We start from the raw sequence: 24,397 nt of genomic DNA, 5'->3' as shown, positions 1-24,397 counted from the left end.
CCTCACTATCACCCTACTCTCACCTCACTCTCACCCCGCGGTGCCAGTGCAGGGGCTATAGTGCCAGCTCTCACTTCTCTCTCCGCCCTACCATCTCCCTACCGCCTCCCTACCGCCCCCACTAGCGCCGCTATCGCCTCCCTCTCGCCCCGCTCTCGCCCCCAACGCAGGCGTTAGCCGGGCGGGAGCGGGCGCTACCGCCGGGCGCCCGCGCCGTCGCCTGGCGCTAGCCTCTCGCCCCACTCCAGCCTCTCTCTCGCCCCGACGCCGCCGCTACCGCCCTCACTCACGCCTGCGTTGGCACCAGCCTAAGGCCCCAGAACAGCGCACATCTCACCCACTTCTTCCCACCGGTGACCATGCCCCAAGCAAAAGAGAAGGCGAGCTAAATAGAATATGAAATCAGAGCACAAAAAAGGGGGAAACAAAGGATAAAGGAGTACCATACTCACAACCAGCAACCAAGGCTTCTGCACTCTCGGGTAGCATGATAACTGAGCAACCAAGTGTCTCCAACCAGCTTGCCGCTAACTGACATGCTGCAAAAAAAAAGGCAACTAGGGATTCCGCGCTCGCGAGAAGCAAGATAATTGAACAAACCAAGTATCACCTACTCAATTTGGCGCTAACTGACATGCTGCTGGGAAAAATTGAACATTGAGTTCAACAATAAGAAATCAATAAATCAAATAATAAGAAAAAAGAGAAGACACAGACACTAAAGACTGAAGAGAAAGATACCAACGTTTCACTCCTTGACTAAACCATCAGTGACACCAAAGTGAAATACTAAATATTATATGACTGAGGTACACTGAACTAAACTACAGATACCAGCTCTTAAAAATAAATTGAGCAGCAAAATGAATGCTGGAAATAAAATGCTGAGTGACTGAGCTAAACTCAAGATACCAGTTTCGGTTGAAAGCATGCATTGCCCCAAGAAAGCTTTGAATAGTGAGTCTAGACATAGATTTGTTCAGTTTGGTTACATTGTAACAAAAATCCTAGCCTGCATGTGTAACCTATAAAGTTGGTATGAGGACAGCATATAGCAACTGTGATTGAGTGTAACTTGGTCATCATTTAAAATTCTGAATGCTGCTTGATACTCTGTCACTACCGAGCATACAACCTTACTTACAAACCAGAAGTTCCAACAACATCTTGTTATAAAACCAGAATGTCACTGCTACATGCTTTTTCTGCTACTACTCCATTGAACACCCATCAAGTCATGGAAAATAAGAGGAAGGCAATTTGAAAACGACAAACTAGATAAACAAAGAGTCTGAAGAAACGGATGACTGAAAAAAGAAACACTCATGATACTACAAAATGATACTGACTGATAGAAGATGGAATCACAAACTAAAGACTAAGATACTCAGATATTGCAAATGATGAAAATTAAGGTAATTATATAGAAAATGGTGACTTGAAACTGAAAACTAATAAAAACAGTCAGGATACTATAAAATGTTACTGAGACTAACTGATAGAAGAGAGAATCACTTAGCAAAGACTAACATACTGAGAGATTGCAAATGATGAAGATTAAGGTAATTATTTACAAAATGAATACAATGGGAGAGACGAAAAACTGAGACTGAATGAGCAAATAAGACATGACAAAACCATAATTACAGACCAAGAAATTCAGGACTGAACCAAAGAAGAGCTAAATAATAAGCACTGGAGAAATAGAAATGAAAGCCTAACAAAAATAAGAATGAGAAATAAATAAGAGAAACTGAGGAAAAAAACTCATAAAACGATACTAAGAAAAAATGAAGATGAGAAACTGAGGAAAAGAAACTCATAAAATAACTTGTATACGAGAAACTGAGTGAACTCAAAACAGAAGTGAGAGAAATCTGAAGAAACTAACCACTGAACCAAAGAGAATAAAGGACAATAAAATGGTAACACACTGACAATCTGAGAATGCAAATAATGAAGAGTAAGGTCATTATATAGAAAATGAAAACTGAAGAAATTAACTGACAATCTGAGAATCACTAACTGAAGAACGAAACCTCAATAAGATGCTAGTTTTGATGCACAGTCTCATTTTGGAGAAAATGGTGTTGTGGCGCACGATCTTCCGAGAGCCGTTCTTGTCTCTGCTTTGGATGTATCAGCATGTTATCATAAGCGCGGAGGAAGGCAAGCTTCAAGCTTGTTTAAAAGGCCTCTATCTTGAACGTTACCCAGAGCGGCTATAAGCTTACATTAGCTTAGCTAGCTATTTGCATGTTAAAAGCTCACGCACAAGAAATCCAGGAACCAAGCTCTTGACTTGTTGTCGACGGCCGAATGCTATATGTATTAAAGCATTTGCTTCCTATCTAGCAGGATATTCCTAGGGACAACCAATTTTTTTTTAATAAAGATAAAGCACACAGCTAGAAAGTTTGCCAAGTTTGAGGCCGGATGTCGGTGCACCAACCTGCTTTAGCGGCAATGCCCGGAGCACCATCCAGACCGATATCGTCATCGCTGGTGATACTGATGGTTCTGAACTCAGCACTCCATTGGTTGAATCAACCTGGGTTGCAGAATTTGAAGTTCTCTCCATTTGCAGTTGATAACCAGTGCATATTGTCTTGATGGATCTAGCACATCAGCTAGAAATCTTTGATTGATTACAGAGTTGTCAGCTAATTTGCAACCCACATGTGTTCAGCACTCTGTTTTGCTGTCAACAACTACTACTAGGCATTGCGTTCCTTAATTTGAGCTGGAGGTGCAAAACTATTTGTCACTAGTACCAGTACATGCACGAGAAGAATAGGGAACCATGCTCAACTTAGATCGATTCCAATGGCCAGAAACAAAATTATTGGATGGAAATTCTCTACTCGTTCTGAAGCTAGCTACCTTTTCTTATCTAGCCCAGCAACTTTCTTGCCCAACTTGGATGCAGCAGCCATCTACTAGCACTGAGAACACAAACTATGCTGACAACCTATAGAAATCTCAAGTGCAAAACTAACCCACAATCAAGTAAGTAACAGAATACCTCTAAAAAAAGTAAGTAATAGAATCATACATCATGAAAAAAATCATGCTGAAACCACAGAACTAAAACCTAATGTATTCAAGGCGTGAGCACACCATGAAAACATGAGAAATCTGCTCAAGAAAAGTAAGACTAATATACCCTCAAAATAAACTAAGTCCTAATATAAATTAAACAATCTTATACAACAAACCTGAAACCTAAACTATAGATGGAGCTCAGCAACAGAGAACTCAAACACAGATGAAATTAAACTAGTATGAACCATAATCCAACATCGGCGAGCTCGGACTCCTGCTCAGTGCTCAACAACCTTCGTCTTCAACACTGCACTCTGCAGGTTTGCCATGACAGTGAAGCGGCTGGTGGCATCGGCTCCGCACCTACAGCAACATCTCTACCTCATAAAAAAAATCGAACTACCCACACCTCACAAAATTATCACTGACTACCGCAGACCAAGCACCGACAAGGTAACCGGCGACACTGCCCGAAAATGAAAACGCACAGAAGCTAGAGATAGACTGAAATCAGAGACTACATATGCAGAAAGAAAAAACACACATCGAAACTACCGTCTCAAAAGCGGCGGTCATGACTTCGACTATCGCGAATCGCTGTCCTCGCCGCCGCAGATCGAACAAACTCCCGATCCACAGCGCAACCCGACGTTGCCGGAGAAGGCTGCGGAGACACCTCCATCTTCCAAGGAAGTGGCGCCGGCCTGCGCAGCAGCACTCCCTTCCTCTGCCGGTCGCACCGGCTGCGGGGTCGCCGCCGACCTCTCCGCCATGGCGCCTCTGTTTGCTCCCTTTCTCTCCCGAGGCAGTGCAGACAGACTGGGAGACTACGGGGAAATGAAATTCCAAAAATAAATAATCCTGAAAAGGTATGTTGACTAAGGCCAAACCAGCCTAAATGAGGGGGAAAAAGACTCAACGCGGCGCCGAGATTCGTGACAGAAGAACACAGATCGGACCCTTAAAATGTGACTGTTCACAAATTTTAAAACAGCTAGCTGTAAACTAGGAAAAGTGTTCTTTTTTGTTGCAACCCACGCGCATCCAGAAAAATCTCAGATTTTCCAGTTGCATCCCACGTGCAAGTGAGAATTTTTTACAACTGGCAAAATTTTAATTGCGACCCATGTGCAATTGAAGTTTTTTAGCCTGTAACAAGAAAAAATTTAGTTATAACTGCAGAAATCTCAGCTGCAACACATGGGCAACCGGAAAAGCTTATTTGAACACGTACAAGTTGAAGAACTTAAGTTCCAAGTAATGTGCATGTGAGAACATCTTAGTTACAATTCATGTGCAACTGAGCAATCACACAACCAATACGCAAGCGCCAATCGCATCACAATCGAACGGTTTGAGGGTTGGTTGAGCTCTAACTTAAATATCGGTTAGATGAGAAATACCAAAACCAGTTTACATTTATCACATGAGGTGCAGATTTTGCGCGGAATTTTGTCCAACGAGACATGCTACGATGTGTGACAAAACAGATGAGTTTTACATTGTATATGTACATGGGAAAGGCAAGATTTTTTTTCCAAAAAATACCAAAATTTTTAATAAGGCCACATATGGAATGGTATTCAGCAGCCATGGAAAGCAAAGCTGAAGACAAGGCAGCTCCCACCAGTCCGCGGCCGTACGGCTGTACCACACAGCGATACGGAAAACATAAACTAGTACTTGGACAAAATCTAATGGCTAATGAGGTGACTAAGATTTAAAGCAAATCCCCTTTTTGAATATACTCCTGCCCAAAATATCTCTTGCGTTTATGCTCATATAGTCCGAAACTCTGAATTTACATTCGTGCGTGCGTCTCAACATACTCCTCTGAACAAACCTGAGCGTGGTCCAGTACAATTTGCATCTTGGATTCTTGGTTAGCTATTGATTTGTCAGATATCTACATGGTCCCTGCGTAGTTCGCTGACTTGCTCGCTGCATAAAAAAAAAATCCATGATGAACATGTTCATCTAGAGCTACAAATGATCTAGTTCATCACTTGTGGGCGCTCAAAGAAAACCAAATAGTTTGATTGTCATGTGTTGCAGTGGACTGAACTATCCGTCTTCTAGAACTTGACAAATTGCATTGATTTTTTTTCGAGAATACACCTAGGAAGGTGCATTAATCAAAACGGCCGATACAACGCCAAGAAAGGTACAACCCCACGTACACACTACACACCACGATACATTACCGAGCGGCAAACAACGGTTTCAAGACCGCGTCACGAACCAAGCAAACACTACCGAAGCTTGACCTCAACTCGAAGGCAATCCGGACCAATGTACCTCCTCTCATGTGCTTAGAGGAGAAGGCGAGAAGAAGGTACGGTCCCAACGGACTCGGGGAAGACGTCGATCCAGATGCATCCACCATGTCTCGTACATTGCCCCCTCGAAGCCCAAGCCTTGGGCAGCGGCCAACACCAACAACGCAACACCTCGCCCCAACCTCCAATTGTCTGCCCCAACCTCCAATTGTCACATCAGCCTCACCCTAGATGGTCGAGATAACGTCTTCAAGAAGATAACGACACCATGGAGCCGTCGCCGCCTGGTCCAGAGGACCGGACCTAGGGTTTTCCCCGGCAACCGAGGAGAGGGATGACATAGTAAAGGCCACGACCACGCCCCAAACAAGGAACCGACGCCTGTAGACGTCGCCGTGGCCAGTACCGAGCAGGGCTTTCGCCCCAGCCATACACCATGACCCGATGCAGAGGCGACCGAAGATGGGGACGAGGATAAAACTGATGGCTTTAGCCACCACCGTCAGGAGGAGAAGGGCACCAATGCCTCATAAGTCGTTGCCCACCACCGGCATTAGTGCATTACCACGGCCACCGCTCGTAGTCCGCCGCTGTTGGCACCACCTCGGTGCCAGGAAACCATAGCAGGCAGGTGCCACCACGCCACCTGCAGCAACCACCTTAGATCCACAAGCCCGCCCAGGCCCTGAAGACCCAAGCCGGACCTAGATCCCAAGGCGCCGTCGCAGGGGGCACCACCATCGAGCGGAGGGAGCCCTTCCACCACCTTGGACGCACCAAGCTCGCCGCAGCCACTCCGTGGTACCGCGCCGCCGCCTTAGGGAAAGGGGCACTGCCGCCCGAGGGGAAAGCCCCGCCGCCGCCGTCCCTGCCCGGGGTTTGCCCAGCTATGTTGTTGAGATTTTTAGTCACTGAATTTAGTGAGTAGAGATTCGTGCAGCTCATTAATAATTGTCTTCTTTTTCGCATCCCTGTGTCGGTACAGGCCGCGCGTAGCTTCCTTTTTCTCAGGCTTGCCCGTGGGCTCCTGGGAGCTGTTTTATTATGAGCTGGGCTTTCCATGGCTGCTGGCTACCATTCGATATGTGGCCTTATTTTGTCCTATTTTGTTTTGTCTGTTGCTTATATAAATCGTGGCTTTCTTATGGTGATTTTTCTTAGGGAGCTAAGGTCGTCAAATGCATATATATATACAATGTAAACCTCATCTGTCTTGTCACACATCTTGTTGCACGTATCGTTGAACAAAATTTCGCGCAAAATCTTCACCTCATGTGATAAATGTAAACTGGTTTTGATATTTCTCATCGAACCGATATTTAAGTTGAGCTCGACCAACCCTTAAACCGTTCGATTGCGACGTGATTCACGCTTGCATATTGGTTGTATGATTGCTCAGTTGCACATGACTTGTAACTGAGATTTTCTCACGTGCACATTACTTGCAACTGAAATTCTTCAACTTGTATATGTTTAACTAAGATTTTCCCGGTTGCACATATGTTACAATGGAGACTTCTCTAGTTGCAACTAATTCTAGTTGCATGTAGGATGTAACTAAATTTTTTCTAATTGCACATGGGTAATAATTGAAGTTTTGCACAAGGGTTCTAACTGAAATTTTTCCAGTTGTGATTTATTTGCAACTGAGATTTTTCTTGGTGTACATGTGTTGCAACTGAATTTTGTCCAATTCCATGTGAGTTGTAGCTGAAATTTTTCCACTCGCACATGTGCTGCAAATGAGATTTTTCCACTTCCAACTAAGTTGCAATTGAGATTTTTTTGAACGCAAGTGGGTTGCAAAAAAAATGTTTGATAATTATATACATGGGTTACAATTGAGATTTTTTCCAATTGTATTTTTTTTACACATTGGCTGCAACTTAGCTTTTTTGTTTTTGCATAACTAGGACTAGATTACAATCGGTGTGAAACCTTCACGTTTAGGTGTTGGTTTTCATTGTATTTTTCCTCGGCTGATGTATTGTTAGGCACCCTTGCTAACCGTCGAGAGAACCCATGACCAGAATACGAAGATAAGTGCAGGCCAACTCCAGTGGGGATAGTCAAGCGGAGAATGAGAAAACACACGGAAAAATTAGACAGAGTGACGAAGCAAAGAATACCAGCTGCCCATGTCAGACTAGTCATAAGAGCAAGTACAATAAGTCCTAGTCAGCTGACTATAAGGATTAAAATAGTATATTATTACTTAGTTGGAGGAGAGAGAGGAGGAGAGAGAAGGAGAGTGAGCTCTTATGCAAGAGCCAGCTCTAACACGTGCTCCTAGGCACTTTGTGAGAGTGAAAGGTGGGCCACACATTAATTAAGTACTACATTTTTATAGCTCACTATTGTATATGTTGGCTCTAAGTTGGCTATAGATGACATGTCACTTGGCTTATAGCCAACAGGTGGCTACACTATTGGAATTGCTCTAATGAGAAGTATCATATACTAGTATCATGCATACGATACTAGTTTATGATACCATCTCTACAATGCATAGTATCATAACATGATATTATATGTCCTTCGTATTTAATGTTTTGTAGAATCTCAATGGAAATTTGTGAATATGATGTATTTGTTATTAATTTTTCTAGTTTGACGTGCTATGATACGATATCTACCTATGATATCACTCTCACCTCTCTCCTCATTAATTATTGCCCCACATTACATTTTTGCCTACATGGTATGCATAGATACTCTCATTATGGCTAGTCTCAGCTTAATCTCAAACGGCTGAGATCTAGGTGCGCCCTAAAACAAGACATGTATTTGGCACATAACGGAGAGTTATTAAATGAGAGATTTTACGATACCTTGGATTACATATTTTAGAGTGTAGTATACGATTGATATAACGATTAAAATTGATTGGGCAGTTTTGGTCAAAGAACAAATAGATAATTGTATTCTCTATTAGGATAAAAATTTAATTGTGTTATTAGTCTACCCAGAAAAAGAATGTGCCAAATAGCTAGATCCCAGGGTTGGGCAAGAGCTGTTATACGTGACTTGGTTGGGTGCTTCATTGCCGGTAGCAACAGTGGTATCTTAGAAGAGCTCTAAGCTCCCAGGCACAATGTGGACTTTATGTCAGCAAAGAGTAGGAGGAATTCATCACATGTGTGGCGTGCAATTCTACATGGTAGAGAAGCCCTTAGCAAAGGGTTAATTAAACGAGTGGGAGATGGGACATCAATTCGTATTTTTGATGATCCCTGGATACCGGCTAACATGAATGGTCGGCCATTATGTAAGCTCCCTAGAGCTAAAGCAACGATGGTCGATGAACTGATCGACATGGAACAAATGTGCTGGTCTGAGGATGAATTGGAGGAAAATTTCATACATACAGATAAATGTGCTATACGTCAAATACCCTTAGGGAGATTTGCAGAAGATGAGTGGGCATGGACACAGGAAAAAAATGGAGTTTTTTCAGTCCGATCTGCATATTGGTTAATTTCATCCTATCAACAAGCTATACAACCATCGGGTTCAGGAGAGGTTCATAATGCATGTTGGAAGAGACTGTGGAAGCTACCAGTTCCACCGAAAGTCCGATGTTTTTGGTGGAGGGTGATGAAGAGATTTGTCCCTGCTAGACAAATTCTTAAAGAGCGCCATATGGACAAACTTGGCTTTTGTGAAGCATGTGGCGTGCCCGAAGAAACTATCCAGCATGCTATGTTCAGCTGTACATGGGCTAAGAATTTCTGGTCGGAATTGAAGAAATCCATGGGTATCAAAGTTCCAACCTTGTATCCAAGATCATGGGCTATGGACTTAATTGATGGCAGTACACTGTCGAAGGAACAAACCAGTATGGTTCTTTGTGGGTGTTGGGCATCCTGGAGAGAGAGAAACGCTAGAAAACATGGAGAGACTGGTCGGTCAGTTACGCTGGGTGATGCAGACTACTTTCGACCTCGCTCAAGTTGGGCGAGAAAAGGTGGAAAAGGCTCCAAAAAAAAAGGGAGCGATGGAAGGCACCCGATGAGGGAGTGCTGAAGATCAATACAGACGCAAGTTTCCTGGAAACTGCAATGGCGGGAAGCACTGGCTTCATCGTCCGTGACCACCAGGGCAGAATGATTAGAGGGCAAGCACTATGGTATGACCATGCTGCCAATGCTCTGATTATGGAGGCAATGGCTATCCTTGATGGTGCAAGACATGCTATGGAGAGAAACTATGACCGGGTGATTATTGAGAGTGATTCTCAAATGGCTGTCAACTTATGTAATGCCAACGACCAGAATAGATCAGAACTTATGCCTATATGTCAAGAGATTAGTGAGATTAAGAGGGCTTTTACTAGTTTTAGCATACTTTTTGTTGGGCGTGATGCAAATACAGCTGCCCATTTACGTGCTAAACGAGCTAGTTTTGATAGGAGGAGATGTCTGTGGATCAACTATAACCCAGATTTTCTCGTTGATACTCTTCGGAGTGATTGTAATCCTGTCGATTAATCAATAAAGCTCTCTAAATTCGCAAAAAAAAGCTCCCAGGGTTCCCGGCACCACTGGTTGATCGGTGGGTCGCTATCGCGGGTCCCGCTCTGGAAAATGTTGCGTTGTCGCTTTGTTTTGGCCACCTGATTGCGTGTTGGTTCAAGCTAAGCCGCGTCTTCGCTGGCCCGTTTGCGTCGGTGCCGAGTGCCGACCGACTCGAGGTGAACCTCGCTCAGGAAAAAAACTCGACCTGAACCACCTTGATTCTCCTCCTTCCCAGTCCCCACCCCATAGTTCCGGCAATTTAGACAAAAATAACCTAATGTTGAAACAAATTTCAAAAGTAAACCTTCCGCCAAACAAATTCACGGATCTAACCCTTTTGTGTCACGCTAGTCTCCATGGCGTTGCATCTCATTGTGTGGCGCCGTTGGCTGGGGCGTGGCACAATGGAGTGCCACGCCTTGGGTTGAGGCGTGGCAAAAAGCAAGTGCAACGCCATGGTCTAGGGCGTGGCACCCCATTGTGTGACGCCCCAGCCTGGGGCGTCACACAATGGGGTGCCACGCCCTAGCCTACGGCGTGACACAGAGGGGTTAGATTCGTGAATTTATTTCGCTGATAGTTCATTTTTCGAAATCTTTTTAACTTTAGGTTAGTTTTGTGCAAATTGCCCATAGTTCCTGCCCCAAGCGGCCACGCCTAGGTCGCCCCGCTCCCGGCAGATGCCGCCGCTCCCTCCGCCTCCGGCGGCAGTGTTGCAAACGCTTGTCCTGCCGCTTCAACTCTCAGCATGCGCCCGACCTTCTCTCGCGTGCCCTCGATCCCTATCGCCGGACATCCCGGCTCCTGCGTCCTCTCCCCGTCGCTGGGCCGCGCTTTGTAGGGCACAAGCAGCCACCGCGCGGCGAATCTAGCAGCCGTTGTTAACTATGATCCGGTGCGTGCCTACCTCAATCGTGCTCACCTCACCTACGGCATAGCGGCCAATGTTCATCTTTCCGTCGGCGTCCCGTGCTAAAGTGGCTTCCGGCGGTCCGATTACATCTACACATGCACTAAGGATTTACCCTCTGGCCTGATTCCACCAATCAACTACGGGCTGCCAGGGCCTCAATCTCTCTGCCAGACCACACCAAGAAACGCTACCGAGCACAGCGTGTGTACGTCAAAGATTATGTTCTAAATTTGGAGCAGTAGCCTGAATTCATTTTGTATAGGCCACTCTAATCCGGGATGTTTCCTTGGCCAACATAACCTATATCTATGCTGAGATTCGTGGCACATATGAACAGCTGTAGAGGCGAGCATGTGAGAGCTGCTTGTTTCAAGGGTTGCAAGTTATTTTCTTGATCTTTCTCTTGCAAGTGAAATACACAAGGTATGGTATAACTGCAATTTCGTTGACATTTGTGGAGTGATTTTTTCTATCAATTTGTTACTCTTTGAGCCAATTAGCTACATTTAGATGAAAATAGCTGGACACATCATACTTGGATGTAGGCTGCGAATTAGCAATTAAATATATCATCAACTGATTTAGTAGTTTCATGAATATGTCATCAACTGATTTAGCAGTTCCATGAATATGTCATCAATTTATAGATGAAAAGGGGAAATGGCCAATAGGTCAGAAAACCACAGATCCATTTGTCAGCACTTATGCTACGTAGATATGCATATATATATCTTAAATTTAGTTTCTGTATATTTATTGTTTTATTATAATACTTATCTCCCATTAAATCTGAACATATATCAAATATCCCTGATTTGCACATAGCTGGCATGACACTAAAATGGAGTTGTTGTTCTCACATTCAATTCAGGCTGTGAGAGTTTTGCACACAAGTTTCTCCAATTCAACCGATAGTGACAATGTTCTCTTTTCTAATGTCATCTGATGTATTTTTGTATTGCATTAATCGTGGTTCAGAAATTGATGTACCACTAAGAGGCTTATGCACGAGAAACAGTTTTGAAGTGTGCTAATTTGCTTATCAAGCAACATTGATGGATGCATGAAATTTTTGTATACTTGATGTCTTACAAACTGATTTTCAAAGCTATTCTTCATCTTTTCTCTGAAAGTACAATACACTTGATGACTTGCATACTATTGTTGTATGTTTATCGCACAACAAGCTGAGTGGAAGCTCTGTTTGTGAAGATCAAAATATATTCAGGTATAAAGGCTTGCATATGGTTGTTATAATTGTGTCTTGCATAATGAGCTTTGCGCATGGTATGTTCCCTAAGGTTAAAATGTGTTTAGGTACAAGCTCATGGAAAAGGGGTATCATTAGAGCTCGGCCCTTCAGTTTGTTTTGTAATGTCGACTTGGTTATAATATAACAATCAGGTTGCAACAAAAGTCTGAAACCAAGTCTCTACGGTAAATAACTAAATAATTTCATCACAAGAAGAGAAATGTTGGCTTGATTTACTTATGATGTTATCCTATCAACAACATAATGGGATTTATGGGGCTGCACCTAGAAAAAGAGATCATGATGATTCTTTTGTTGCTTCTAGAGGGCACGTGCATGTTCAAGGATTTTTATTATTTGTAAGTACAACAAATTCAATGTAGTGGATTGCAGAAAAATATTATGTGGTGCAAATATGAAACTATTATTAGAAATTGAGATTCACTGCCTTCAGGTATATCTAAAGCTAGGCCACACCAACTTCCATTGCTTTCTGAGATCTTTACATTGTAGGATTTTGGATATACCAATTACAATCTGCAACAATGCTCATTCCTCTTACATTTACGCAGAGATCCAAAATACATATGTTTTCCCCTATTTTGCACTTTTGGACTATGTGTGTGAAAACAAAGTATCCATCCGATTATTCAGATATTTGATGTTGCTTATGCACTTATTTTGAATGCTACACCTGTTGTTCCATAGTTGGACCATATATCTTTCCGCAAAATAATGCATTGCTGCCAAATTTTGAGCTCATCGTCTTCCATGTAGTTAGTGCATGGCTTCTTCTGCTTTTTGTGAAATACCAGTGGATGGGCGTTAGTTTAGGCACAAGCCTACCGATTTTTGTTTCTCCAGTAGGCGCTCTAAACCCAGCTCCGCGTGGCCATGGGGGAGGGTTGCCTTTTGTGTATATTTAAGTGTCAGATTTAATCGTAAAATGAATTATCCAAAAAAATAGATTGTATTCCTTTTCTGGAGCTAGGGCAGTGTGGCCTCCATCCATTTCCACGTTAAAGGGCGACTCTGGCGGTCTGATGTGGCTAAAGAGGAGGCGCCTTCCATAAATAATTATAACTTAAATAATTATAACTATGTGTAGTTGTTTCTTTCCTACCCAATATCAGATAAGATCTCCCTTTGCTTTGTCAATTTCCTACAATTAGTTGCCATATACTTATGGCCATGACAACTTTAAGAACATATTGCCAAAGAATTTTTTTTAACCAAACTATGAAATGCAGTTACGTGGAAGGATGTACAAATTACTGCATAGGACATATGCATCTTACATTTCTTTAAAATTAGTGTTTGCTCATGAGTCTTCTGTGTTGATTTCTCCCTTCCTTTCAGCTATCATTTTAGCTAGGACACAGACGACCAAAATGTTGTTCACAAGCATACAATTGGTTAAATACAAACTGAAAGCTGGTTTGGCAACTTATCATTTTCTATATCTTAACAACTGCATATTAAATTTTATACTCCCTTCGGCCTAATTAATTGGTGCAGCTCAAGAGTACACTTGTGTTGCGCCAAGTGTTGCGCCAATTAATTTGGGCTGGAGGGGGTAATTAATCTGAAGGTTTCCGATGTGCTTATCAATACTTTCTTGTTCAACATTGAAATAAGGGTGTTGTACCGATATGCAACTTTTACTTAAATTTAGAACCCAGAAATACATTTGCTTGCTGAGTTTGATTGCTGTCAGTTACTAAAAAATTTATGGTACATTGCACATGGTTACTTAAAGCCACATTTTATCTGCTGCATTGTTTTCCTACATTAGTAGCATAGTGTGGGTGTTAACACCATCTTTTATTTTGGTAATTATGAGTGATGCTTAGGGTTGTCAAAAGCATGCAATTGGAAAATCACAGTATCGGTATCACCGAAAGGTAAATCTATGTAGCATGTACATATTACACAGTACAAGAGAACAACTTTTGTTGTAGTCTTTGTTCTTGTGATCATGTGGGATAGTTAAATTTTGTAGTTCAATCTAGAGTGTAGCGAATCACTTTTATAGAGGCTACCAATTTTTGTATTACATTTATAACAATGTAGTTTCCTTCCACTAATAAATATTCTGATTTCATTACTTGTTTAGCTATTATTATAGTGTTCACCTTCCTTTAAGCCATTCATCTGTTGATTAAACATAGGGTATGCGGGCAACTCAACCTCCCGCCCCAGCAACGAACCCTAATCGTCGCTCGGTTCTCCGGCCTGGTCCTCTGGCCTGCCACCTCCGCTTCCTGTACATATGCTGATGGGAAGGATGTGGTTGTTGTAACCGGGGTGGCCTGGGTAGTTCAATCGAGACTGGTATTAAGAATCCTCAGTTAGAAGAAGGGTTAACCAGTTGATTTGGAAGACGATGCAGTATCTATAGGCATGAGTTCTATAGGCATGAGTTCACCAAATTTGGAAATTAAAGCCTGTAAATGGCAACAACACAACGTGTCCATAATTGGAATGCCATACAACAAGATATTGCAGGTGATCAGTTCTCATGTTGATTTCTTCATGAAGATTTTCAATTGGGGTGCATTTGAGAATGAACTGAAGTGGTATTACAGAGGCAGAATGAGGGAAAAGTAAATATAATGATTCTGATGAGTTGACTAAATTTTGTTAGAAACATAAAATACAATTCCGTGGTTAAATGGTAGAAAGATCAATTTAACATCGATGTTAACAATGAGATGCTTCATGGTTCTCTCTATCAAGATATATTTGGAAGGGATACTATGGATTGCATTATTCAGGGAAGCACATAAACATAATCTTTTGGTAATTTGTTATCGATTTTTTGCATCGGCATCATGTTTCATGGATATACAAAACTATTCCTATGTAAATCAGTTTCGGAAAAGATGTACTGGTATGAAACTGGAAAAAATGAAGTCCCACATATATATATCCACGGAACCATGATGAACTCTAAATTACAGCCCTTCCTCCTATTTGAAGCAAATTGCGCACCCATCATGTGGAAAAGAAAAACAAACAAAAAATTGTGCAGTAAAGCACGTGAAAACGAAATACTTCAAACTGGTTGGATAGGCATTGAACATCGGCCTGTTTATGCGTCGCTCGCTGTAAAAAAAAGTACCTTCTTTGTTAATATGCTCTAAAAAATCCTATAAGAAGAGAAAATGTAACTTCTTCCCTAAACTAGGAACAACAAACAAGAAGCCTAACATACATTCAAAATTAGACACACATGACCCCCCTTTCCGGGTTGGTGGAACGCGAGCAGAAACTAGGAAATCATTAAAAAAAAAACTGAATTTGTTTATTGTATTATATATATATATATTTCTTATAACATTATAATTTCTTTTATTGCATTATGTAAGCCACACCGTACTATACCTAGGGCCAAAACCCGACGAGTCAGAAACAAAATTGCAGACGTGCTGACCGCAAGACACCCATGTCGCAGAAATTCAACGCTACTACCGGAGGACGGCGCGGCAGAGCGCGCTCGGCCCATCTAGTACGATCGATTCTTGATGCAGCCACGGCGGAGGCGAGAGCCATCTCCACCGGGACGCACCATAGCGCCGCCCCGATAACATTTTGTGTGTCGGTGGCTAGAATAGGCTCACACTGACGCGTCCTAAAATGCGCAGGCGCGTTTTTAGCCTAATAAAAGCGCTGGCAACCCCATGCCGGCACCTTTGTTTAGGGTTCAGATCGGGCGCGCCGGCGCCTCGCGGCACGTCGGTTTTCGCGGATGGGGCCACCTTGGTAGTGGCATGAGATGACGGGTCGCATTAAAAACGACGCATGCCGGACGGTCGATAGCTCCGCTCGGAAACCGAAGCGGCGATGAGGACGACAACTGGCCACGCAGCGTCCCCTACGCGCCTTCAATGCGCGTCCGCCGCCGCCCTTAAAATCACACCGGCGCACTTCTCTTCTCCCCTCGTCTTCCAACCCTAGCCGCCACCATGACCAATCTCGCAGACGCCGTGCGACACACCCACCGGCGCAAACACCCCGCGATGGAATGTCGAGGCCGGCGGAAGCGGCGGAGGCGGTGGAATCCGGTCGCTGTAACTTACCTACGACGAGGCCGACATCCTGTACTGGTAGCGCATCCCCGTGCCGTTGTAATTAAGCTGCCGCACGGGTGGCATCTCTCCAACGCCGGCTACGTCGTGCTGCCGCCACCCCTAGACTGGAGACGCATGCTGATGTGGGCATTACCCTTCGGGTAACTAGTATTGTGCTACCTCCTACAGCCCAACCAGGGGCCCATGAAGATCGTCCACCGACCAAGGTGGGCCACTATGTCGGTTCCCGTGAAGGATTCTTGAAGGACAAGGAAAGGAGAGGAAGAAACAAGGAAAGTTTAGTTATATCACTCTTTCTAACCTAGTCGTACCCGGACAGATCTCTTGAGACATGGCTCACAATATAAGGGCCAGGAGAGGGGCTGCCGAGGGACACACAATCAATCTAGCCATAACCACCGCAAGTCGAGAGTTAGGTCATACACAATCCTAGCTTTTCTTCGAGTCCTTAGTCTAAGCCTTTGGCTACCCCATTGTAATCCTATATTCTCATTAATCAAGATCAGACAAGCAGGAAGTATGGGTTTTACCTTCACGAGGGCCCCGAACCTGGGTAAATCTCTCTCCCCGTTTGTTTGGTATCCGATGTCTCGTGTTAGCCTGCAGGATTCCATCAACCCTAAGCCCTCAAGGTGGCATTGCCGAAGAGCACCCTCGACAATTGGCGCCGTCTGTGGGGAACCTGTCGGTACAAGGCACGTCATCGGCAGCTCCAGTCACATCGGCAGCGTTTGTGCTGACTTCACCAACACCCTCAAGCCCAAGAAACTCGGTTCGTTGTGGTTCCTTCGAGTACGCACCGTGTGTTGAGGCCCCGCATCCGGTCTCTTCAGAATTACGCGGCGATATGGATACGACCTTCGGAGGAGTTCACTTCATCATCGACTCCAAAGGATTTCTCCGACTTCCCAGTTCGAACGCGTCAAGCTTAAGAACTTCGGCTCCGGAAACCATCGGTCCACTGGCAGCTCCAGTAGGTTCGCAAAGGAACAACGGCGAAAGCAAGAGTCGCTTCGGTAGCAGAGAGGAGCAACGGAAGAGGCGAAGGAATCTACGTCGGGAGGAGGAAGAACGAGCCACAAGTCGCCCTCGACTGTACGAGAAGGGATGCTACAATACGCAACCCAGCAAGAACCGTCTCCGAACGCCTTATTTATCGGCTACGGAACAGCTCGATGCACCATGTTATATGCACTCTTATATCGATCCGAAGGATGGCATCGAGAAAGCCACTCATTTACTCAGAGATTGTCGGAAGTATATCGACATTCAGCAATTCTGTGATGAGTTAAGAGCCGAATCAGAGGCAAGAGCTCTTTCGGCAGAAAAGAGAACGGTAGCTTACAACTACCCGCAACAGTATACACCAGGCGAAGATATCGACATACGAACCAAAGTTTATCCTGCGTCTCGAGGTCAAGTGAACATGATTCATAAGACCAGCTTTTCAAAGAGAGAAGCCAAGAAGTTTTCACGAGAAATAAAAATTGCAGAGGTAGCTATGGCAGAGGTACCCGATTACATCGATTGGTCCGATCAGAACATCATGTTTAGGAAAGCAGATCACCCGACAGCCGTCCCTAGGCCCGGTCACGCTGCCCTAGTTCTTGAAGCACATATTGGAGGATACAACATGAGCAAGGTGTTCATGGACGGAAGAAGCGGCCTAAATCTTTTATTCGCAAGCATGATGAAGGCAATGGGATTATCAGTCGACATGCTAAAAGAATCTGATACAGGTTTTCATGGCATCATCCCAACCCGACCCGCTTACCCCCTCGGTAAAATTTCACTGGACGTCGTCTTCAGCACACCTAGCAACTTCAGGAAGAAGAAGCTCGAGTTTGAGGTAGTCGATTGGGAATCACAGTACCACGCCATCCTCGGTAGACCGGCATTTGCGTAATTTATGGCGGTCCCTCATTATGCGTATTTGAAGTTTAAAATGCCAGGCAATAATGGGACAGCATTAACCGTTCATGGGAGTTTTTCTCGTTCTGATAACTACGACATGGAATTTCAGAAAATCACTTCCAAGTTTGGAGTCAGGAAGGAGCTCAATGCAATCGATGCAGTCACTAATCATACACAACCACCTACTGATAATCTAAACACCAAACCCGAGGAGTTTGATGTCACGAAGGAAGCAAAGAAGCATCAAGTGCACCCCTCTGATCCGAAGAAGACGGTCAACATATCGGCGGACCTTACTACCGCATAGGAAAGCGTGCTCATCGAGTTCCTCCGTGAGCGCTGGGAAATATTTGCATGGGAACCATCCGACATGCCAGGTATTCCCAGGGAACTCGCTGAGCACGCCCTTAAGAAAACCAGTGCAGCAAACATTGCGCCGTTTCTCAGAACCAAAAAGAAAAGCCATCGGCGAAGAAGTCAATCGGCTCCAAAAAGCTGGTTTTATTCGAGAGCTCAAGGAAGCTGAGTGGGTAGCTAATCCAGTTATGGTGTCAAAAAAGGATACAACGGCTCTTGGCATGTGTATTGATTACACAAGCTTCAACAAGCATTGCCCGAAGGACCACTTCCCGTTGCCTCGCATGATCAAATAATCGATTTTATAGCAGGATGTGATCGCCTCTCTTTCCTCGACGCATATTCAGGGTATAATCAGATCAAGCTCAAGAGGGAGGATCAAGAATTAACTGCATTCATAACTCCACATGGTTTTTACTGCTATAACATCATGACTTTTGGATTAAAGAACGCAGGCGCAACCTATCAGCGGTGCATGCAAGCTTGCCTTGGAGAGCAGATTGGTCGTAACATCGAGGTTTACATTGATGACATCGTCGTCAAAACCAGAAACGCGACCACACTCATTGATGATTTAAGGGAAACTTTCAATAATCTCGACAGATACAAAATCAAGTTGAACCCGAAGAAATGCTTCTTCGGGGTACCAGGAGGCCAAGTACTCGGGTACTTTATTTCAGCAAGGGGGATAGAAGCTAATCCTTTAAAGATTAAAGTTATTCTCGATATAGAGCCACCTAGAAACCTACAGCAAGTGCATCGATTGGCGGGACGATTGGCTGCTCTTAGCAGATTCATCGCAAAGCTAGGAGAAAAGACTTTACCGTTCTACCAGCTGATGAAAAAATCTGAAAAATTCGAGTGGACGACAGAGGCGCAAGATTCCTTCGACAAACTGAAGAAGATTCTGTCAACATCCCCAGTCCTCGTGACCCCTAAGGATAAGGAGCCAATGCTGCTGTATATAGCTGCCACCGTTCAAGTCATCGGTTCTGTTCTTGTCGTCGAACGTAAAGAAGAAGGGAGAGTACATGGCGTGCAACGTCCCGTTTATTACCTCAGTGAGGTACTCACACCCGCAAAACAATGATATCCCCACCATCAGAAGCTGGCGTATGCAGTATGGCGAGTAGCACGGAAATTACGGCATTACTTCGCGGAACATCCAATTGTTGTCATCTCGGAAGCACCGTTGAAAAACATACTTAATAATCCAGAAGCAACAGGCAGAGTATCTCAATGGGCTATCTGAAAGGACACAGATGTCGCCTAGAGGGGGGTGAATAGGCGGTTTAAATTTTTTACGAGATGGGCTTAACAAATACGGAATAAAACTAGCGTTTACTTTGTCAAGCCCAAAGCCTATATACTATAGTTCACCTATGTGCACCAACAATTTATGCTAAGCAATAGAAGCAACTATGTGATAGCAAGATATATAACTTCAAAGCACGATGGCTATCACAAAGTAAAGTGCATAAGAAAAGAGCTCGGGTATAGAGATAACCGAGGCACGCGGGAGACGATGATTTATCCCGAAGTTCACACTCATGCGAGTGCTAATCTCCGTTGGAGAGGTGCGGTGGCTTAGTGCTCCCGAACGCCACAAAAGGCCTCATCTTATGCGGTACTCATACCACACACCGAGCGCCACGAAGGCGCCTCACCTTATTCTCCGGTGACCCCCGCCACAAAGGCCTAGGTCACGGTTCCACTAAGGGATTTCATTCGAGGCGGAAACCGGGCCTTACACAAAGCTTGGGGCACGCATCCACAACTTAATTGGACGCTCCCAAGAAATCACCACAAAAGCCTCAAATCCGTCTAGGGTTCCAAGAACCCAAGAGTAACAACTTTCTTGCTTTCACTTCCACGAATCACCGTGGAGAATTCAAACCGATGCACCAAATGCAATGGCAAGAACACCACAAAGATGCTCAAGTACTTCTCTCTCAAATTCCAATAAAGCTACAAAAGCTATTGGAGGAATAAGAGAGGAAGAACAAAAAGGAAGATGAACACCAAATTTCTTCCAAGAACTAGATCTAGAGATTCCCTCACAAAGAGGGAAAGATGATAGGTAGGATTGTAGATCTAGGTCTCCTCTCTCTTTACCTCAAATTTGAGCAAGAACCATGGAAGGATTTGGGGTAGAGGAGGCTCTCAGATATTGGCAATGGAGGAGAGCAAAAAGTGTGTGGGAACCCTAAAAACGAGAGGAGGAAGAAGGCTATTTAAAGGGGCTGCCAGAAAATCTGCCCGTTGGGGCTGTTCAGGCAAGACCGGCAGTACCGGCCTGCTATGGCCGACAGTGCCGCTAGAAAGCAGCAGCAGCATGTGTGCCGGCACGCAGTGCTAACGCTGGCGAGTGAGCGATGCAGCGCAGCACGCGAGCGAGCGCTTGGCTGGGCCAGAGGCACGCGGTAGGCGGCCAAGAGCGAGCGGCAGAGCTAGGGCGGTAGTGCCGCTGGGGGCGGGCCGGAGGTGCCATACTGCGCGGCCCGGCAGTGCTGCGCGCTGGAGCTGGCAGTGCTGGAGTGGTCCGAGCAGTACTGCCGGCCCATCAAGGGCGGTAGTGCCGGCTGCCTCCCCTTTTCCTTTTTTCTTTAAAACAAATAGAAGACAAACTTCAAAGGGATTTCTATTTTCGTGCCCTCGGGTCCTTAGTTGTGCTCAGTTTTCCCTAGCTCCTTAGTTTTTCCTCAGTTTTACCCAAACCCTTGTCTGAAACCATCACACGTGATGTAACGGCCGGTTGCCCGACGGTTGACCGTTATCTTCTGACTAGTGGGGCCACGTAGAGCCCGCAAAGACACGTCAGACCATCCATCTTTGTTTGACCGTAAGCATTGGTGTATCCCTGACCAAAACGCGCACGAGTGGGGCTTCGGTATATCGAAAGACAAGTGGGCCATGGCGCTGATACAATGGGCAATACACGGGTAAGAATAGATTTTCAAATGGAGCTCTACAGCGATGGCACGGAGGAGGTGGCCTGCGGGGTGCCGAGATGAGATCGACGTCCATAAAGAACTGCATGAGGCGAGACCAGACGCATTAGATAGATATGAACTAGACGCGTTTAACCATGCAAAGAAGAGAAGAAATGGTCAACGACATCGACGACTACCTCAAAACTTTGACTGACCGTGTCCGACACGAACGCGAGCAATGTAGAGAAAACTAGTGTCTCTTCTTTCTGGCGTGTATAGATGGGTGCTATAAGAGTGTGGTGGCGAAGGGAAAGACCTCGCGGTGGTCTGTGGCGTCCATCATAGCGGGGCGGCGTGGCCGTGCCCACAGCGGCGTGCATGCATGTTCGGCATTGGCATCAGCATGTACGTTCGGCATTGGCCTCGGCGGTATCTCTGGTGTGTCAGTGATCGATTGAGGGGACGGGATTGACGGTGCATCCCGACGGTGACCTAGCAGTGGCGGCGAGCATAGTCGTTCTGACCATGCCGATATCGGCATCGGCATCGTTTGGAGGTTGTGGTGCTCGAATCAAGGTGGGATTTGTTTCTTGTACGCCAAAAGTGATTTGAAACAAGTTTCGTGTTGAAGGTTAGGTAACGAAAGTTTGTAACTAAGCCCAAAATTATATTAGCGCCATGGTGAGGTTCTTCTTGATAGAGCTATACGGTTGGGCAAACTTTTTTGACACTTTTTAGATAGGGTTCCTTGTTGTTACACGTATGGCATCATGTATAGCAAATTTGGGGTCATTTGGAGATGTTCGAAAAAATCACTTTGCTTAAACGCATGCCGTTTCGTCTCACTGAAACCAGCTTTTCTAACAAGGTGATTTTTTCTACATTCTCTAAATGACCTCAAATTTCATACAGCTGATCTTCTATACATAGATAGATAGATAGATGGTTTCGTTTTTACATTTTTCGAACTTTTTATTTCCCTTTATAATACCCAATTGATTTTCAGATTTTGTAACAAGTTATGGCATCATGTATGGCATCATTTTCGCCCTAAATTTCAAATTTTGTGAAACTTTCCCTTTAGATATTCCTTGTTGTTATAGATATGGCATCATGTATGCCAAATTTGGTTAGGTCTCACTGAAACCAGCTTTTGCAACAAGTTAGGTTTTTTCGACCTTCTCAAAAGGGATTTTTTTCTACCTTCTCTAAATGACCTAAAAAATCATACAGACGATCTTCTATACAAAGATAGGTAGATTTTTTGCGTGAAAAGTAATGGATACAACAAATCGGTGATGGTTTATCATTTTTTTCGTGAAAATTAATGGATACAACAAATCGGTGATGGTTTATCATTTTTTGCGTGAAAATTAATGGCTACAACAAATCGGTGATGGTTTATCATTTTTTGCGTGAAAATTAATGGCTACAACAAATCGGTGATGGTTTATCATTTTTTGCGTGAAAATTAATGGCTACAACAAACCGGTGATGGTTTATTATTTTTTTCGTGAAAATTAATGGCTACAACAAATCGGTGATGGTTTATCATTTTTTGCGTGAAAATTAATGGCTACAACAAATCGGTGATGGTTTATCATTTTTTGCGTGAAAAGTAATGCCTAAAAGAGTTATAATTTTTAGCGCGTGAAAATGAATACAGAAAACCGCCCTTTAGCATACTTAGAGAGTGTAAGGTAACCGCCGACAGAGATAGAGGGGTTATCCTGCCCGTTAGATCATACGATCAACGGTCGGCGGGCACGATCCGCGTGACATGGGCTAGACCAATCAGGGCAATGTTGCACGTCTGCGAGAATTTGTGGAGGGAGAGGGCAAAACTAAGTAGTATCAAGAAACCAAGGGCACATGTGTAATAAACAGACTAAGGGATTCAAATATGAGATTTAAAAAATGGAAAATGTGTGTTTTGTACAATGAAACCCATCTTGGCCTACCTCAAACTATTTGCAATACAAATATACATGAGTGTGAGAAGTGTGGCCTCATTTAGACAAAGTATGTTTTGGGGAAAGCTGTTTTGGGAAGGGCTTATTGTGGAAAACCATGCACCTTCATAGCTACTAGGTGATTTGAGAAGGCCTTTGAGAAGTGGCAATTTGTGGTAAAACTTGATTTATCTATGACTTATCTATGTTTTGAGAACTGGAAATTTGTGGTAAAGACTCCATGAGTATGTGCCACTATTTTTCGGAATTTTTTGCACATTAAATGACTCATTTAACTAGTTAATCCCATTTGTTGACTGTCTGTTGACCAGCCACTTGAGGGTAAAACTGAGCATATTGCACTAGCCAGTATTAGCACTCAAGGGGAAAACTGAGCACACAAAAAATGCTAGTATATGACTCGAGGTTATACCTGAGTATATCTAAATTTCCAGGGTTAGACTCGAGGACGCGTGTTGCGGTGCAGAAATGGAAGACGTGCAATTGTTGACGCGTAGACACGGGTCGCGGTGCATAAGTCGAAGACGTGCAATCGTGGACGCGTGTCGCATTGCAGAAGTCCAAGACGTGCAGACGTGCAGCGGTGGACGCGTAGGACGCGGGTCGCATTAACCACCCCTCGCCTTTATAGACGCCTCCTCCCACTATCTCTGTCACTCTCACTCGCCCACGCAACGACGTCTCTCTCACGTCCCATCATCTTCTCCAAAGCAAAAAACCCTCTCCCTCTCCCTCTCCCTCTCCCTCTCCCTCTCCCTCTCCCTCTCCTCTGCCGGCGAGATGGACAAGGAGAATGCCAATCCCATCGTCCACGGCTCCGTCGGCTCCAAGCGCGACGCCTCCCTCTTCGACGCTGTCCCCTCAACGGACGTCGCCGCCGCCTCCGCCGATGCATCGGAGGCTGCTGCCGCCGGTGGTGCTCAGATCCCGCCGGGATATGACCCCTATGAGCCGGTGTCGTACGTCCCGCCCCCGAACCCCTACGACACCTTCCTGGAGGACCCATGGAACGAGGTAACTACGGTTTGCTTCCTTTTTTGTTCCCCATTCCTTTTTGAACCCTATTTTTGCTGGTGTAGATGGATCTGTAGATGGATGAGCATTGGGCTAATATTTGCGC

General features: G+C 44.5%; 1 long non-coding RNA gene across 2 annotated transcripts; it reads right to left on the bottom strand.

Annotated features, from left to right (window-relative positions):
• Nucleotides 1-3,005: 3,005 nt before the first annotated feature.
• On the bottom strand, nt 3,006-3,965 carry LOC127306851 (uncharacterized). 2 transcript variants are annotated; one of them, XR_007854927.2, is made up of 2 exons: nt 3,590-3,965; nt 3,006-3,408 (listed from the first exon to the last, which is right to left on the bottom strand). It is a non-coding gene; the product is annotated as an uncharacterized lncRNA (long non-coding RNA). The 2 variants fall into 2 exon arrangements; XR_011752227.1 differs by having other exon boundaries at nt 3,601-3,965.
• Nucleotides 3,966-24,397: the final 20,432 nt, after the last annotated feature.

This window comes from Lolium perenne, chromosome 2 (assembly GCF_019359855.2).
Source record: "Lolium perenne isolate Kyuss_39 chromosome 2, Kyuss_2.0, whole genome shotgun sequence".
Lineage (NCBI taxonomy): Eukaryota > Viridiplantae > Streptophyta > Magnoliopsida > Poales > Poaceae > Lolium > Lolium perenne.
The sequence above is the reverse complement of the archived record's forward strand: the minus strand, read 5'-3'. Positions and strand labels throughout refer to the sequence as shown.